Source organism: Plectropomus leopardus, chromosome 2, assembly GCF_026936395.1.
Source record: "Plectropomus leopardus strain MGB_pleo_1.0 chromosome 2, ASM2693639v1, whole genome shotgun sequence".
In the NCBI taxonomy this organism is placed as follows: domain Eukaryota; kingdom Metazoa; phylum Chordata; class Actinopteri; order Perciformes; family Serranidae; genus Plectropomus; species Plectropomus leopardus.
In genome coordinates this window covers 13,668,442-13,687,340 of record NC_142177.1, presented here as the reverse complement: position 1 = coordinate 13,687,340, position 18,899 = coordinate 13,668,442, and the positions used below count along the sequence as shown (strand labels likewise).

General features: G+C 41.8%; 1 protein-coding gene across 20 annotated transcripts in view; it reads right to left on the bottom strand.

Moving 5' to 3' along the window:
- Window positions 1–18,899, bottom strand: part of plxna1b (plexin A1b) — a 284,396-nt gene that overhangs the window by 125,177 nt on the left and 140,320 nt on the right. The window lies entirely within an intron of this gene.

The following is an 18,899-nucleotide window of genomic DNA, read 5'->3' as shown; positions in this document are numbered from 1 at the left end:
CTTTTCAATCAGATTCAAGCTGAACACCCATGATTAGTGTCACCAACTCATCACTTCATCTTTATCCTATTGGACATTTGCGTGGAATTTTGTTATTAGCGATGACTTTGTGAGTTATGGCCAACAAAAAAAAGCTTTTCATCCTTGAGTCCAAGTGGACCTTTGTGCCAAATTTTAAGAAATTCTCACAAGGTGTTCAAGAGATATCATGTTCATGAGAATTCGACAGAAGAGATCACAGTGACCTTGTCCTTTGACCTGTGCCCACCATAAACTAATCAGTTCACAATTGAGTCCAAATAGTGGTTGGTGTCAAATTTGAAGAAATCCCACTCAGGCATTTTTGTGCCATCACATTCATGATAACGGGATGGACAGATCAACAAATCAAAAACATAATCCCTATGGCCATGGCTATAACCAGTGTGGAGCCAAAAATACTCAATAGTCTAATAATACTTTAACAAAAGTACTATTAAAAGTAAATATCTGAGTTAAATACAGGTAGAACTTTGATCCTGAGCCAATCAATGTATCTTGATCAGGCATCATCCAACGAACTAATAACTAATGAACTGATCATGTATAATATGAAACAACGGAGAACAAAGCGATACAAAGTGTTGCCTCTGCATTATAATTGTGATTTCTGTGAGACTGTATCAAGTGGCTCATAAGAATGATTGAACACTTCCTTGTACAGCACCTGTCACCAGCTGCTCTACAGCAACAACTTTCACATAAAAGCTTTCAAAAAAGAAGGTCAGAAAGCAAAAAGAAGGTGTTGAGGGGCTTTTATTTTGAAGCAGTTGCAGGCAAGCACACACGAGGGCATAGGGGAGAAGAGTCTGAGATAGATGAATGCCAACTTGTTTGATAAAAGCCAGAATTATTGTTAAAAGTTGAAAATTATTTCATATTTATTACACCTTAAACACTATATTTTATATTATTTGCTTTATATTTACAGCACATACCAGACACAGTGAAAAACAGTTATATACATAGATAGATAGATAGATAGATAGATAGATAGATAGATATACAGTATCTTTGTTTTCTCACGTCATATTCCCTTTACAGTATCCAACAAACATATCTCATACTGCACATTTTCTCTGAAACCACAGACACACTGTAGTCTTTTTGTATGTTTCCCGAGCTGGAAAATAGACAGCATTTACTTCTGTAATAACAGGTGGTTATTACTAAAGCAGCAGGTAGCCTGAAGTTATCAGAAGTTTGGGAAAAGGTTGAAAACACCTGCTTAACAGATCGTAAAGGGCCTAATTGAAAGGCTGTATTAATAGCAGTATTGAATATAGCATCATTATTATGAACACAGACATGATAATAGGGCTATATGCATGGAGAGGAACATCACTGACTGAATAACGGTGTTATTACAACTACTGTGATTACATTGTTAAAACTAAAATGATGACCAAAAACAGCAGTGTTTATGAAAACATCGAGGTCCTGTATGACTCCCAGAGAGAAACTCTGTGAGACACTATCTTTGGATTTCAATGAAAACGTAACCATCCGACACACCTGTAGACAAATCTGACTATTAACCTCACTGTGCAAGCAAGCAGGCACATGCATAAACACGCACAGACACACACACACACCAGCATACACACATACACACACAGACAAATTTTCTTTGTGAGCTTTGGCAAATAATTTGCCCAGATATGGAAAGTAATGGTGCAGATACAAGATAGGAGATTGGCTGGCTGGGATGGCTGTGAGCCAAAGTCATCTCGGCAGCAAATGAAAAGCGCAGAGCAACGGGGGGGGAGGGCAAGTATCAGCTCTCCATTACTGAGCTTTGTCGACTCGCACTGCTATCAGCCCACAGTGACAAGGAAGGGACAGCAGGCAATGACTAGCTGGAAAATGATACTGAACACACACACACACACACACACACACACACGCACAGACAAATAGGTTCACACTCAGATAGATGAAAAATGATAACACGAAAACAGCTACACACACACACACACACACATACACACACAGATGATGATAGATATGCATACGCTAATATGTGTTTTGATAGATATGTACGCGCACACACACAAAATAGGTTTGCACGGGTGGACGCTGAGCGCACACACTTTGCGATGAAAGAATTTATTTACAATCTCACCAAAAGAAACCAGGGGCAACAATCCCATTATCTCTCACTGCCTGTGTGTGTGCAAGTGTGTGTGCCAGAGAGAGAGAGAGGGAGAGAGAGAGGCCAAGAAATATAGAGATATATATGGAGAGAAAGAGCTCATAAGGCTGTGATGAAGCACTGTCGATGAGAGGAAATATGGATGTTATTATCTAGATAATGGGCCCGTAAACAAAGGATACATTTCATTCACGGATGGCTCGCATCTAGATGAGTTTGCACACACACACGTACTGACACACATGGCAAACTAAACAAAGACAACCGTAATAAGGAAAAATGCTGGCTGACACACAAAAGGTGAAAGAATAGTTTTTATCTTGTGGGCTCCCTGCAGCATTTTTCCCTCTCTCTCTCACACACAAAAAAGAGGCATTTGAGTTGGCAGCCACATCTATCTCTGGACCAGGCACCCGAGTCCAGTTCACTGGCTAATGACCAGTCCCGGCCTAGACTGGTTTTGCACACAATAATGCAGAGCATAAAAGTCTGTCAGGCATCCTATCTTCTGTTTGTATCCATCTGCTTGGCTCTCTGTGAATCCTCCAGCCTGCAAAGTCCCAAATGTACAAACGACTGTCTCTTCATACTTTATCTCATTTTGTCCAATCCTGGCTCCAGTATCACTTTAGAAACAGGGACTCAAACACGCTGTATTGGTAACACGTTACTCAATTCAACTTCTTCCCTCCTGTTTTTGTTTCACCCTTTCCCTTTCTTTTAGGATGCAGTTCATATGCAGCACAAACTTTTTTCTTTATAAATGTGTGGGGAGTGAGAAGAAGAGAGAACAGAAGAGTGGGCGAGTGAGAGTGGGTTACGTGTGAAAACAACAGGTAATAAATTGTTTCAAATCAGTTTATTCCACAGCCGCTGCAGCCAACACTGGCCGGAGAATATGGAAACCAGGGAGTGAACAAAGGACTGTACAAGAGGAACGGATGGATGGAGAATATGGAAACCAGGAAGAGAATTAAAGATTATGAATTACATAAACTAAAAAGATGGATGGATGGACGGACAGATGGACGGACGGACGGCCAGACAAGGAACATTTGTCTAATTGAATCAAACTAAGTAACTGCGCCTGGGAAACAAGCAGAATCTAATAATCAGGTTAACGGGGGAGCTGTATGCTTAGGAGGGTTAAGAGCTTCTTCTAGAAGTGTACACATATGTGCGCACAACTGCCTATGTGTGCATGTAAGCTTGCATGTCTGCGCATATGTCTGCCAGTTTTCACATTTATCTCCCAACACCGCAACAATATTAGCATGCACAAATCTGTGTAAATTCACAGGTTTATATTTATACGCATACACACACACTGCTCTACATGTATGTACTATGTGTCTGAGCTATGTCAAGAAATCAATGCAACAGTCAGTGATGATCGGAGACGCTGCTGCGGTCTCATTGTCTCCTCTGTATTGCTTAGATTTCCACTAAGTGCTTGATAGATGGATTCAGAGAATGACGCTGTGCTTATGTTCTCAGGAAAAGCCCATCTCTACTCGCTTGTCAACATGTATAATATAACATTAACAGACTTTAAACACATTAGGGGCATTGTCTTAAGTAAGGCCAGAGAGAAGCATTGAAAGAGGGAGGAGAGAGGAGTGTTTAAGTGTGGGGAATAATGATGTGACACATGCAAAGAATAGCAGAGGAATACTTATAAAAAGATTAGTCTTTGTCACTCAGTGGCTCTGATGTAAAACTCCAAACTTCCAAGATCCTCCATGACCTACGGTTTTATTCCTTCCTGGATTGCTAATGTTGTTTATCAGCTCAACAAAACTGGAAACAAAAAGGCATGGAGTAATAACTTGTGTTTTCCACTGCAACTGTGCTCTCTGGAGAGAGGTGCCCTTACAAAGTTGAAAACAACGGAAATCTGATATTTCATGCAGTAAATGAGTGAAACAAGTTGTGAAATAACTTCTAGTGCATCCCTATAAAGTGGCCCACATTCCCGAACATCCCCAGGGAATTTACTACCATCCCTGAGTTTCCTTGTCTGAAACCTTCCCTTTTAATATTCAGAAGCCTTACATAATTCCTGTATAAGAGAAAAAGCAGACTGCAAATAAAATCAGCACTGCACCATCACTACACTAAAACTACCATCCTCCTTCTGCAACATCCTTTTTTTATCTGTTCTCTGTGCATTAACACCTCCCTAAACCCACCGATCAACCTAAAATCCCCTAATGCCGGGTTTTATCTGTGCCAGGCAGGCGTTGGTTAGCTCTGATAGACACACAGGATAGCTAGCTGGTGATAGGGAGGCTGGCTGATGATAAGACAGTGGCACATCAGTGAGAATGATGGCTGTCACAGCCGCAAGTGACAACTGATGGAGCTTATGTACATGAAAGTGAAAGACTTAAAGGCAGAGAGAGACAGGGATTGCCTATTGTGTGTCCTTTATTACATGCATGTACAATGGGAAGAAAGGGAGAAAGGGAACAAAGGGGAAGAAAAGTGAAGAGAGTGGAGAAAGACCGAAGGAGCTGTAGAATGACGGAAGAGAAGAAGAAACCCATCGTATTGAAATATTGCTTAACGCAGTGAATTTAAATAAAAAAGGAGAAGTAAAATCAAAAAGAGACAAGGTAAGGACGAACTTCAAAAGACTCCTGGAAAATGAATTAGCAGCTCATGGAACAGAACAGAATGAAATGGTCCAGGTGTTCCCAGGTCTGACTGAGAGCCATAACACACCAGCATGAGCATGAAGCTCGAGTAATGGCTTTGACATTTCAAAGCAGATTTGGAGATGTGAGCGAACACAAAGCATATTTGGCTCTAATAATAGCATGTAAGAAGGCACACACAAACATGCATGCACATACGCTACCTTTATAGAGGGGTAAACTTGACATAACTAGATCTACCCATGCATAATGGTAGCAGGCACCACATTCCTGACTTTGATGTGGAGGGGGGCCCCCGTATGTATGTGTAAGTGTGTGTGTATGTTTGTATTTAGGGGGCCCTGCTGCAGTGGGGAATTCAGTGTGGCCCTCTTCAGAACAAAAGGAAATGAAGAAAAGCAGCAAGAGGGTCATGAACAGAGGAAAGAAAAGTGGCAAGATCCTACAGTCACTGGACTGGGTGAAGGAGTGAACAACAGTTCACAATACATTGTATCAGTGGACTCTAGTACCAGATCTTGTCTACTATTACATACAACTTGGCTTTGCTGAGCTCTACTATGGCTCATTAGGCCATTGTAGGAAAATATAACAAAATTAAGACTGCACAGACAGAGGAGGGGGATAATTATCAGAGAAAAAGATGTTTTAAATGTCTTATATCTCATGTCTTTGACCCATATGTCCACCATGACAGACTCGCTTCATGGACTTTGACTCTCTATATGTCTAGGGTTTGTGCCGACTGTACTTATAGGGGTACCAACCAAATTCCTCTGGTAATATTGAGTACAGATTCAGCGTACCTGAAAAGCCTGGCAAAGGTCTGTGACAGAGAGCCACTGAGCTGCCAAATTCAATTTCAAACAAAAGGTGGAAGAGCCCTGACATTGGGAAGCTCCATTGGCTTCCCAGTGAGCAGGTACCAGAACAGGTATTGGTCCTGGTACCAATCTTGGTTCAACATCACCTGACTTTCTGGCAGTCAATTTGTGAGTTTTTTCTTGTAAATGTATCAGTATAATCTCAGAAAATCTATATGCACATTTACAAAAAAGTTTTTTTCTAGGAATGTAATCCCCCTACCCAGGCTTTATCTTTTTTGTGATATCTACTATGGCCCTGATATGACATCCTAAAGCTAGGCCTTAACTGTAGTTAATGCTACCTATTTTTCATGTCTAATTTATATAAGTGGTATTGTGTATTTTTAGCCAGAAGGCACCTACCAGCCTCCTACAGAATGCAATGCTTGGACCTTTTTTTTTTAAAGATCTTATGATGTGATCGAAAGCTCCATGACAGCTACTTAATAGACTTTGTGGTGAGATTTTTTCCAAGCTCAAGACTGATTCAGCTCTTCAGCTTTTAAACCAACATTGGCAACAAGGACAGTTCTAATGGATAATTAGGAGTCTTTTAGTGCCCAAATGGAAATTTGAACATCTACCATTTCATGACAAATAGACAAATTCCATCTGATAATGAAGATTGTGTAACTGATCAAAAAGCTAATATTATCATATTACTGCTCAAGAGAAGATACTCATTGCGAATATATTTACCTTTACCCTGACCTTACAGACACCCTTCAATGCCACTGTATCTGGGATAAATTACAGCCAAACTGACTCAAACAACAGTCACACACATCATATAGGGCTCGGTGGGGACTACCTAATGACAGCTCCATGTAAACGTCTCCCATATCCTCCGTGTCCCTCTTTAAGCTGTGTTTTCTATCTGCAGCAGGAGCGTTCAGATAAAGGGCTGAAATCACTCACTTCCTATCGCACGGTGGGCTTGGCAGAACTTGAGCGCGGCAAGACACAAAACAAATCCATCAATTGTTCTCCTACGGTGAGAGTTGCCATAAGAAACATAGGGAAACATACATTTTCGCTATCGCTGAGTGTGTGTACGTGCACGTATGTTTGTTTTTTCAGGGTATTAACAGTTTGCACCAGAAATTTAAGAGGACAAGGCTGCTAGCACTGAGCACTGTAAAAACCCAAACTCTCAAATACACACAAAAACATGCAGGTATAGTATGGTGGTTGGCAGTACACCCATACTTTGTGATGCTGCTGCAGTGCACTGTAAGTGAGAAGATCCCTGTATGAATGAAAAACATTGTTGTTATGGTGTAAGTTGTTTTGTCTGGGAAAAGACACACTCTCTTTTTCTCTCATAGCTCCAAGGTCGCGTGTGTGTATGTATGTGCGTGTCTGAGTGAGTTAGAAGCTGGGAGCAGATGCAGCATCACACATGAGTGAGTGATCGCCTGCATATATCTATGGGACAAATCCCCCACCACCACCACCATCACACTCAGTATATACAGCCGACACGTAGAAAAGCTCAGAGTAAACCTATACCATATGTGGGTCAGACAGTCCGAAGCAAAGCAGCCTTTCCTTCAACAGCACAAAGACAGACAAAGAGCTATGGTGACAATGATGGAGGAGGCGTGCACTCAAACACATATATATACACACACACAGTCAGAGGAATGTCAGCGTGACTGCTATCAAAACACAGTGTGAGTCTGGAGCAGGTTATTTTAAGGTCTGGGAAGGAGAGCAGATGCTATCATGAATTATGCTCTCTTTTCTTTTAGTTTTAAAAAGCTTTATATGTGTGGAATTTGACAGTATTTGTATTTTCTAAAAGTGTGTGCATAAAAAGAAGCCTTGCCATGGTGAGAATTCCTTGCCTCTTAAAGAGAAACTATTATCCACATTTTCAGGTTCATACTACATGTCTTGTGTTTCTACCAGACCATGTTTACTTGCTTTAGTGGGCAAAAAACACTTTATTTTTCTCACACAGTCTGTGCTATAACCCTGTATTCACTCTCTGTCTGAGATGCTCCATTTTAGCGCCTGTCTCTTTTAGCCCCCTTTTAGAAACAGCCCAGTCTGCTCAGATTGGTCAGTATTTCCAGGTCTGCCAAACCTTGGTGTCTCTGCATTACCACTGCAGCCATGGACTGTGACAGACAATAGCGGCACTCTCTCACATGAAAAACCCAAACTACAAGATTCTTAAGATCGGATATGTTCTAGCACAAATATAAACCGAAATCTGGACACAACAACAGCAACTAAGATTACATGTTTCCCTGACATTAACATGTAGCTACATGTAGCAGTGTTCTTGCAGCCATGGAATGACAGGGTATAGCAGCACATATTCCCTTGAAGATCAAATAAGACTTTACAACCAAAATCTTCCTAACTGAACATGTCAGCGTCAATATGATTAGAAATCAGGGAGGAAAAAAAACAAGTACAACCAAGATTACATGATTCTCTCATGTTAGCATGTAGCAACATGTAGCAGTGTAGGCTGCGTCATGTTAACACTTGCAGTAGTGTGCCTGGAGCAGATGACCGTATAAAGACATCTGTCACGAGCTGACCTCAGCTTGTCTTGAAAATAGAAATAAACTGATGGAAACAAAGTATTCAGTGGATTTTGCTTGCAGCTTTTACTTTATACACACACACACACACACACACACACATATATATATACATTCAATATACTAAATAGCCTTAGATGATGAAAAGAGAAAGAATGGAGAGAGTATGTGGCAACAATCATCTTCTCACACACCTCTCTAGTAATTCTTCCATGCATCACCACACAGTACTGACACTAATGCACACACCTTCAGTTCGCCTGTACTTAGAGGCACAAAGAATCATGGGTTCCCAAGCGCTCATCTATCATTATCACTGCTCCATTAAGAGACAATTCTCTAAAAGTCATCTATTTTTATCTGACTAATGTTTTTACATGAAATAAGCTGCTGCTGCCGTGACGATCTATTATTCATTTTACCCAAAATTCTGTTATGAGCTGCGCTGAGATTTGGTTTGTCAGGATGTAATTTCGTGCGCACTTTATTCATCTTACAACACAAGTGACGCGGTATATTTTAAATGAAGCATGTTTTGAAGTTGCACCTTACAGGTTCAATCAACGCTTACATTGAGTTTTCGTCGATGAGTTCAAGTATGTGCCAGTGTAATCCAGTGAATTGTGTCATATCAGGTTACTTGCTCTGCCACATCTTATTGACTGGCTTTGGTATTCACCCACATGTCTACACCATGGTTATTCATGCGTGAGCATGTGGCCTTTCACCAGCAGAGCTTTCAAAAGGTCACATACTCACACACACACGTGTATGCACACAGCCACAACAGGCTTTGGAGGAAGAGGAGGCAAGAAAAAACAAAGAGAAAAGCAATGGAACAAAGGCCCCGCCACAAGTGATAAGAGTCTCCCAGCTCATACGCATGCACACAATATAGTGTAAACACGGGGAAAGAAAGTGAGCTGCTCTAACAGTAAATTAAACCTATTTATCACTGGTACGGCCTTTTAATCTGCATGCTTGGTGAAATTAAAAGACCTTGTCATTGCTCTATCCCTCCATCACTACCCACGTCTTGCATCCTCAGCCTTCCTTGTCGATGCATTTCTCTCCTTTTCCCTCATTCCTCTCCCACAAACTCACCTTTTCCCCCTTCTCTTCCTTCCTTCCTCCTCTTCCCCTCCGAATTAAATGCCTTTAGCTAGCAGTCGTCAGATAAGTGTGCGTAGTGAGTCGCTCTACACGACGTGGCGGCAGCATTTCATCTTCCAGACCATCACTAAATCACGCTAACTCAATCATCTGCATGGAGTTACACACACATACACACATGCAGCTGCGAGTGTGAAAAGCACTGCATCTAGAGAGGTGCTTTACTATGACTGATATTATCAGCTGTCTTGCAAACGGGGGGAGAAATTGCACCACAACATTATCATATACAATAAGATGAGACTCGAAGATAGAGCTTTCCAATTGAATGCCTTTTTAGTGTCGCCATTCAAATGAGAAAAGACCTCCTCTTACATTGAGGCGCAACACAAATCCCTTATGGGATATCTCAACCGAGACAATATTACACATTTACATCAAAGACTGCTGAGAGGATATTTATGTTAAAGACATAACGTGCATACACTTAAAGACTAGATTTAATATTTACACGGATATGGGTGCTTGCAAATAAGAATAGCAACCTGGCACATGACTCCCACAGTGACTCTGGCATGTCTGGACCATTCCTGCTAACCCTTTAAGTCACTCACCCTTTTCACGTGAGATCCAGTGATAGGGCCGCAATGAAGGCCCTTCATTTTGCCAACTTTGCATGTTATACAGAATCAAACAACACAGGCGTAATGCCACCACAGTGTGTGATTTTAAATTGCATGCTGGTTTCTGGAGGCATAGAGGCATGACAAGTGTGACGGGTGTGAAAATGTACATGTTTACCAAGTTCAGTAAACTGTTTTGTCATTTTGTGCTCCCACTCTCAATTCTGATATTTTTGAGGGTCCGTGAATGTGGCACAGGTGAAACTCTTCATGAGTTAATTTTATCCCTCTGCAGCAGTTTGAGTCGCGCCGTGGATAACAGATCTATCGATCCGGTCAGAGCTGATCTGATCGATGGACACGAGAAGTAGCTGTTGCAGAGTGAGTGAAAGCAAACTTGTAGACCCTGCACAACTAATTTTTAAGTTTCACTTAAAATAGAAAATCTATTTGTGGCAGCAAATTTTTGATTATTGCGGCCCGCCACAACCCTGTGTGTAACGCAACAGCCTCTGGTGTGACATATAACATTTATCAGGCAGCCCTTTCTAAACAATAGCAATGGCATAACATGGCGATAACAATCATTTACCATCTCTGTTATATGGCGGTTGATCTCATCTTCTGCTCGGAGGGTAAGAAGCTCCCAGATGCAAACTGCCTTTCCTAGGATGGTTAAGGAAGTCAGGGCTAATTCTCATCTTCATTGGTTGGACTAGTTAGGTTATGGCAAGAGGAGTGACACTGGTTAAGCTCAGGATAAGACTGTCAGAGTGAGCCATTCAGAGGCAGAGTAGAGCAGAGTAAGGCAGGTCATTCCTTCGCTATTCTTGGAAATGCAAATTCGCCTGTCGGACTTCACTGTCTCCCTAACTTGTAGCCATTTTCGGCTGTTCTTTACCTTTGAGTTAGCAGCTAATTGCTTTTGGCTATTTTTAAAATCTCCTGGTGGTGGGTTGCACACTTCACACACTTTCCAGTAATACTGCTGGTACATTTTTTTTTACCCAGAAGTCAATTGGCTCCATTACTCCCTTCAATGCCAGCTTAAAGCCAAGACCACTCTGTCCCCTAATTCCATGACTGCACCCTTTACACAGAATGGCAAGGCGCAGTAACGGCGTGACATCCCTGCCTTGAACAGGGCGCGTAAAAGGTGCATGAGAGGAAAAGTGAGAGCTATGCTAACAAGCTGCTGGCCTTATCAGACACAGGAAGGTGGGAAACCAAACAAAGATTGGGAAGAGTGCTAAATGCAATGAGGGAGGAAGATGCTATCATCCATGGAGTGTGTGTATGTGGCTTTGAAGAAGTGGAGCACATACAAACACAGGAAGAGATCAGCTGGGGAGTATAGTTGTTTGTGTAGTGTGCGAGTGTATGAGTGGGGGAGGGTGTGTTTGTATGAGAGAAAGCGTGCACGCATACAAAGTGTGTGAGACAGTCTATCAATCTGCATGTGTAGCAGAACGCTTGCGTGCGGCGAATTTATGCAAGTGTGCTATTGTGTGTGCCGAGTTAATCTAAATCAGTCACGTTAAAAAGGCATCAATTAATAGCTTGAAGAAACGGAGAACGTAAACACACTCCCACTCCTGATGTGACACTGTGAAGCGCCGCTTGACCCACCATTTACTGACTAGATCAGCCATTCACTAGGATTACAGCGAATAGGACCTAATCTTCAGCTGTAATTACCAAGGTAGGTATGTGTGTGAGTGTGTGTGCATGTGTGTGTGTGTGTGTGTGTCTTCCTGTGGGAGAGCCAAAGTGATTACATGGCCACTGGTGCCTCTAATAGCATCTTTTAGGGAGAGAGAGAAGGAGAGAGGGAGAGATGAGTGATTTCATTCTTTCTTGGGAAGGACCAGAATTATGGCGGAGGAATTCTATGGCGGTTAAGATGTGGGTCTGTTTTGACTGTGCCGTCATGTAGGAGTGTGTGTGGGTGTGTGCATGTGCGTGCAGATGTTTGTAATAGATGTAACACAAGAGGCTAATGGGAGCCAGGCCAAAACCACACCTCAGTGTAATGTGTGCCAAACCACTCCTGGCCACAAATGCCTGCCTCTCCTCCGCCTCTTTCATTTCTCAGTCTTCTCCTCTGTTTCATTTTATTTCGCACCCTACCGAAGCATTTCTGGTTTTTCCTCGATTTCAACATCTCTCCCCCTCCTCTTTATTGTTGTTTTGACGCTTTTCTTCACCCCTAAATCTTCCTCTTTTTCTTTTCGTTTTCTCTCAACAGTATCTTCCTCTTCTGTGTTTCCAAAACACAAGCGAAAAATCAAAAAAAAAAAAAAAAAAAAACTTTACTCAGCTCTCACACACCACAAACACCCACTGCAGAAAAAGAAACGCTGAGAGAGAACAGAACCAGTTGACGTAAACAAAGTCAAGATGAGCACATAAACCAGCAAACCTCAACGTAGTCAGCTGGTGACACAGAGGATGTTTTTTATAAATTTAGAATAGGGTTACTGGTAACAATAGGAGGTTTGGTAGCTTAAATGAGAGGAGGGTAAGAGGGGAGAAAAGTAATGACAGAACACACACATGCACACACAATAATAATGTCTGGCAGTTGTGAAGAACGAGGAATGCAGATGGCGCTTAAAATGAGCTTTTATGGCGTGGTTTAGAGTGATTTACAGCGGTGGTTGTGGCCTTGTGTGTGTGTGTGTGTGTGTGTGTGTGTGTGTGTGTGTGTGTGTGTGTGAGTTTAATCTGTGAATGGCAGTGTGCTAGCGTGGTTCACTATTCAAAACGTGACGTGGTTCTGTGAGTTTAGTGTTCCCGTAAGACGAACAGCTCCACCCACTTTCTACCATCCCTTATTTCTTTTCTTGGTCTTCACTTCTGTTGTTCTTCTTGTTTAGTCTTTAAAATGTCAGAATAGTTAAAAAGGCCCATCACCCTTTACCAGAGCTCAAACTGATGCCTCTATATTTCTGGACCAACAGTCATAAACCCAAAAATATTCAATTTACAATTACAAACAACAAATAAAAGCAGTAGAAGGTAAAATTTAAGAGGCTAGAGCCAGTAAATGTGTGATATTGAGGTTTGATTGATGACTTGAGGCTCAGTCACACCAGAAAGTGGCACAGCAAAAAGGTGGGAATTAACAGGATTTATAGAAATGGAAAATCAGATCCAGATGGGTCTTTATTGCCATTATACTCAGGTACACTGACAATTTGCATGGTTTCTCTTGATGCAGTAAAAATAAAAACAAATGAATAAAAAAAAGGAATAAAATGGAAATATGGAAATAAAGGGGATATTTTCATGTCGTATGCAGATAGACACATGCCTTTTATCAAATCATAAGCAGATATTATCCATTAAATTGTCAAATAAATCCACTGATGTGTAAAATAAACCATAATAATAATAATTACCAATTAATTATATAATAATTATTAACTATTATATAAATAATAATACCAATTAAAAATAAGATGTTTGTATTAAAATTCCCAAATTCCCAAGTTCAACTTCCCTTGAAAAATGTACCAACCCTAATAAGCAAGATGTGCAAGTAGCTGAGGAGTTAATGAGTAGCACGCTAGCAAGCTAGAAACATGCTAGTCAGTCAATAAAGCTCTCTGAGCTTCTCTCCATTTGTTCTGTGCTTTTTCATTCACTCCCCTTTTCTGTCTTCAGCAGTGCACATAAGTTAATTTGTTAAGTTGTTACTGAAGATGGAAAAATGCTCTCTAACATAGCTAGCTTGCTAAATGTTGGTTAATTAAGGGGTAACTGTCCAGTTAGCAAGCTTGTTAGCTCCTTTTAAATGAGGCAATGAGTTCAAACACTTAAATCAAAAGTTGTATTTCTACCATACCACCTGCACTATGATTCTTATACTCATAAGATGTCATTAGATATCATGTTTTGATCGTAATTGCAATACTAAATTGCCCACATCACAAAAACTCTTTCAGTGTCTGTAAGTGTACTGCATAAGTAGGTCAAAAGTGCAAACTCAAGGAAAGGTATCGGATGTTTGCTTTAGTGATAGCTTATTGTGAGTGTATGTGTGTGTGTGTGTGGGTGTGTGTGTGTGTGTGTGTGTGTGTGCGCGGCTGGTGGTTTCTCAAAAGAAGAGGAGGAGGCACATTCCTGCCATGACCGCCCTAATCCTGCCCGTCAATACAACCCTCCACTGCCTCACCAACTACTTTGTGTGTCTGTGTGTGTCGGTGTGTGCCTGAGAGTATGTTAATACCTCTGCGTGTGTTAAAATACCTCTGAGCATGTATGCTCACACAGACACAGACACACACAAACACACACACACCAGTCTTTTTCACCAACACGCTCCATGTGTCAAGGGGGAACTGGAAAGACATTGGCATAGCAACCTCATAACAATCAGTGTGCAGGGAGGTACGGAGGAAGAGTGTGTGTATGTGTGTGTTTGCCTCTGCTGTGTCAGTTCCACATTACAAGACAGTATCAGGAAGAAAAAGCACACGGGGGGAAAAAAAATGAACTTTGGGTTTGAGTCAGAAACACCAAAATGTGTCTTGCTTTTGAGTTGAATGGTGATGTAGTGTGTGATCTGTAGGTCTGGTGGGGGTTGTGCTGTTAGCTTAACACGGCTGGACTCTATTTGTGTTTGTCCAGGAGGCAGAACTCTGTTTTTCTTGGCAGGAGGCTAAATGTAATGCCTTCTGCTGAGAACTGAGGAGAGAAATGTATTGATGGATGAGGTTTAAGTTATTGATGCAGCAAATGTGGACACGGTGAAGGGGCGGGTAGCTGTTTGACAACTAAAAATATATTTAAGTATCTGTACGTGACTGTGAGTGAACTTGAGGTTCATTTTTGTGCAGACATCTTCACAAAATCAGAAATGCAAAAGATATTCAGAGTATGTGTGCCTTTAAATCCCTGCAATATATTCTCATTTTATGTGTAATAATCTCCTTTTTTCTATACCCTTTTATGTCATTATGCACATGTAGTGCATCTGGTGTGTGAGTGTGTGTGAGTTTTTTGACTAAATTGCTTTTTAGCTTTTGTTTAGATTTGTTTTAGTCTTTTATTCTTATTTTATTGAGCTCTGCTCAGGAAGTGCAACTTAATTTCATTGTATATATCTGTGCAATGACAATATTCCGACTCTGAGATTGTGTTGATTAACAACAAATGTTTTTTGGCAGTTTGGCCTTTTGTAAACACATATGCACTCAATAACTAGTGTTATGTAGCCTTTCTTTTTCACTTCCTTCAATGGAAGTTGCCCAGTTCTCTTCTCCACCAAAGCAAAGACAACATTAGTTTCAGTGTGAAACCAAAAGCCTGACCCTGCAGTGTGGCAAGGCAAAATATAGCTATTTTCCTTCCCTCACTCAGCTTTCTAGCTCCTACTCCTTTATCCCCAGGTGAGGCAAACCACTTTTTTGCCCATATTGCTAACTCTTCTTTGGGGACGAGCCAGAGGAAAGTCCCTGGCTTGGGTTTGGGCCTAGTGTGGGGAATCCACCCCTGAAACTGAGGAGGAAAGAAAAAGGGAGAACTGGGAAGACTGCCACTGACAGGAACACAAATGAGAGTTGGAACAGTGTGGCTTTCACGCTTCCCCTAAACTCTCTGAACGCTCTCTCTTCCGCCGCTTCATCTCTGTGTTGTTCATTCAGCATTATTCTCCTCTTTACATTTTTATATCTCACTCCATCTCTCAGCTCAGTTCCCATTTCCCTCCCTCTCTTCCTCCCGGCCCCCTCATTCTGCTCTCCTGGTGTGCTGTAATGGTCCACGGGGACGGTCTTGGCTGCTGCCGACCAAATACAACGAGCATGACTGATTTAAGAGCCAAAAGACTGGACTGGACAGAGAGGGAGAGAAAATGTGTGCGTGTGTGTGTGTGTGTGTGTGTGTGTGTGTGTGTGTGTGTGTGTGTGTGTGTGTGTGTGTGTGTGTGTGTGTGAGGGAGAGTTAAACAGAGGGAGAGAAAGTGGAGAGGAGTAAAGTCCAAGTACGACTGAAGGATGGGAAAGAGAGACTGAGCTGCTACAGTCATCCACAGAGAGAGCAGGGAATAACAGACCACACATAGCTCTAACTAAACCCTATTAAAATACACTAAAGTGTGTGTGTGTGTGTGTGTGTGTGAGACAGAGGAAAGGGACAGCTGTGGAGTATATGTGGTGACATTTAGCAGATGTGCTAGCCATGTGTGCAGGCACATGTGCACGCGCACACTGAGATGTGACCTCGTCCCAGGTGATGTTTAATCCCTTGCAGTCGTGATATTACTCATTAAATGACGCCAATGGAAAGTAAAAGAGGAAGAAACACTCTTGACATTTTATTAACCCAAGCCTCCTCTATTTTGAATTATTAAAAACATCACCATTGCTCATCTGTCCTTCCCTTTTCTGTGTTTTTTTAAACATTTGGATCAGCTGACTCAGCATCTGCTGTGGTAAATAGGTCATCTGTTAATGCAAAGCTCCAGATGAAACATTGAAAACAAAATATTGCAATCACAGACAAAACACATAGGTAGACACATCTCCTGGTATTCAATTCCATATCAGTCACTGTGATTGAAAACACAGTGGTGTACAAGCAGCATCCTTATCTGTCCAAGCTGCTCATTTATAAATCCTAGGACATCAAAGGAATGACCCACCCTACTCTCCGTATGAGTGGCTAGTACGTGTTGCCTTCACTGACTGCATTGGTTCTGTTTAGGCAAGAGGAATCGGATTGGTTAGGGTTAGAGTAAGAATGTCTGTGTATGGTAATCATTCCTTCGCGATCCTCGGATTTGCAAATTCATGTCCCAGCTGTTTAAAACTCGATCTTGATTTCAGTCTCGCTTGACCTTTTTTTTTTCTTAAACCAAAGCACATCAGCACAGATATCTGCTGACACAACAGTGACAATTGTGTACACAAACTGCAGGACTTGACAATAAGGATTTTTTTTCTGGACCTGATAATGGAAGTAGGTAAGGAATAAGACATCTAGCTTCCTTTTCATGAATGTTGATAGCTGCACAGTACTGATGGGGCATTTGCTAGAAAAGGGCGACAGATAAAGAAAGAGATTATGAGCTAAAGCACAAGTGAGCTTTTAAATAATCCTTGTAACAGTGAAGTTGTGTGGCACTAAAGGATGTTGCCTTTATTTGATAACCACCAATACATAAAACAATTTGTGTAGGGGCAACTAAAAATGACTTTGACGAAGAACCTTTCTGACCCACTTGCCAGTGTGGGTAGGTAAAAAGAAACTAAATAAAAAACATAAACATTTAACCTTAAACTTGTTGAAGGAATGTGAGGAATGCGTTTGTTGGTCTCTTTAAAACATCTGTCCACACCTGTGCAATCGCCACAGAAAAAAGGCACAGATGCAAGTTTGTCCGTTTCAGAGAGTTGGCCCCAAAGTCTCCTTTCCTTTAGTACCTGTTTACAGGAAGGGAAACTATTGAAGGAGTTTGATAACAATGTAAAATTACTTCTTGTCTCCTGGCCAATAGGCGGAGGTGAGTATACAAAACCAGGAAGCGGATGTTGTCCCCCTGCCAATGACTAGAGCTGAGTAATAAATCATGCACCCACTACATTCTAGTTGATGAAAAGCGACCATGGGTATGCTGAACCAGATAGTGGGTACAGCTTTCCAGCCTCTGGGCCCAGATGGGCAGACACATCATATGCTTCTATATGTGGGTTGCAAGTTTGGCGTGCTGCTGCACTCAAATAACATCTATTAATAATCCACCGCTCAACTAGAGCCACTTTACACTGCCTTATGTAACCACAGGGTCACAGAGGGCATGGATAGAGATATGCACAAATTTACAGGAATACACTCCACTGCACATACATGCCACTTTTTTTAACTGGACTTGGCACGCAAATAGACATAGAAGTGCACAAGCACGCACACGCACGCACACACGCACACGCACACGCACACCCACACCCACACACACACACACACACACTTCAGGCATGCCATAGTTGTGTCTGAGCAGCTGGTGCGACCAGGTGGAGGACAGATGCCCCGCCTCTGGTTTGGCATGTAGCCATAGCAACACAATGGGGCCGACCAATGGTTTTAGTCTCTGGGGAGGAGGTGGGGGTGGGTTTGCTTGACACCCAAAGCTATCCAGATGATATGGCCCACCCACGTTCAACCACATTCCTGCCAAATTATGACAATTAGAAGCTGTAATCAGCGGCCTGTATGTTTCTGCGGGTTCATCCAGGGCTGAGCGACAGTCACACAATTAGCCAGAGCAAATGTGGCGACATCCAAATCAACAGGGACACTAACAGGAAAACCAGGAAAGAGCGTGTTTGCAAACTTTGTGAGTTTTCGTGAGTCTTTTGTTTTAAACAGCGTTTGTTTCCCACATGGAGAAACTGTGTTTACATGATTTACAGTGCACTAAACCATAACTAAAATATTATGTCGTAATGTGTTGAAAGCACTGAACTTAGAGCAGTCCCACAGGCTCAGAGTAAAAACAGAGAGAAGGGCATCGCTGAAAAAAATAAAACACAGAAAGAAAGTTACCAAGAAAGGATAAAAGGAGAAATGATTTAGGAGAACGCTCAAGAAAAGCTGAGTGATGAGTGCGAGACCTTTTCTTTAAATCAGAGGCTGCTGGCTGCCAATTACTAACAGATAATGTGTGTGCGTGGTTTGTCTGTTTGAGTGAGAGGGAGACAAAGGCAAACACAGAGAGAAAGAGAGAGCAGAGTTTGTCTGAAGTGGTGGCCAGCTGGGTCAACTCTCATTCCTCTATGTCAGCAAGGGAGGACATGATGAAGGTTGAGGGGGGGGGGTCCAGGAGGGAAGAAAAACAGAAGAAAAGAATGAGGGAAAGACAACAGCAGCATATGAAG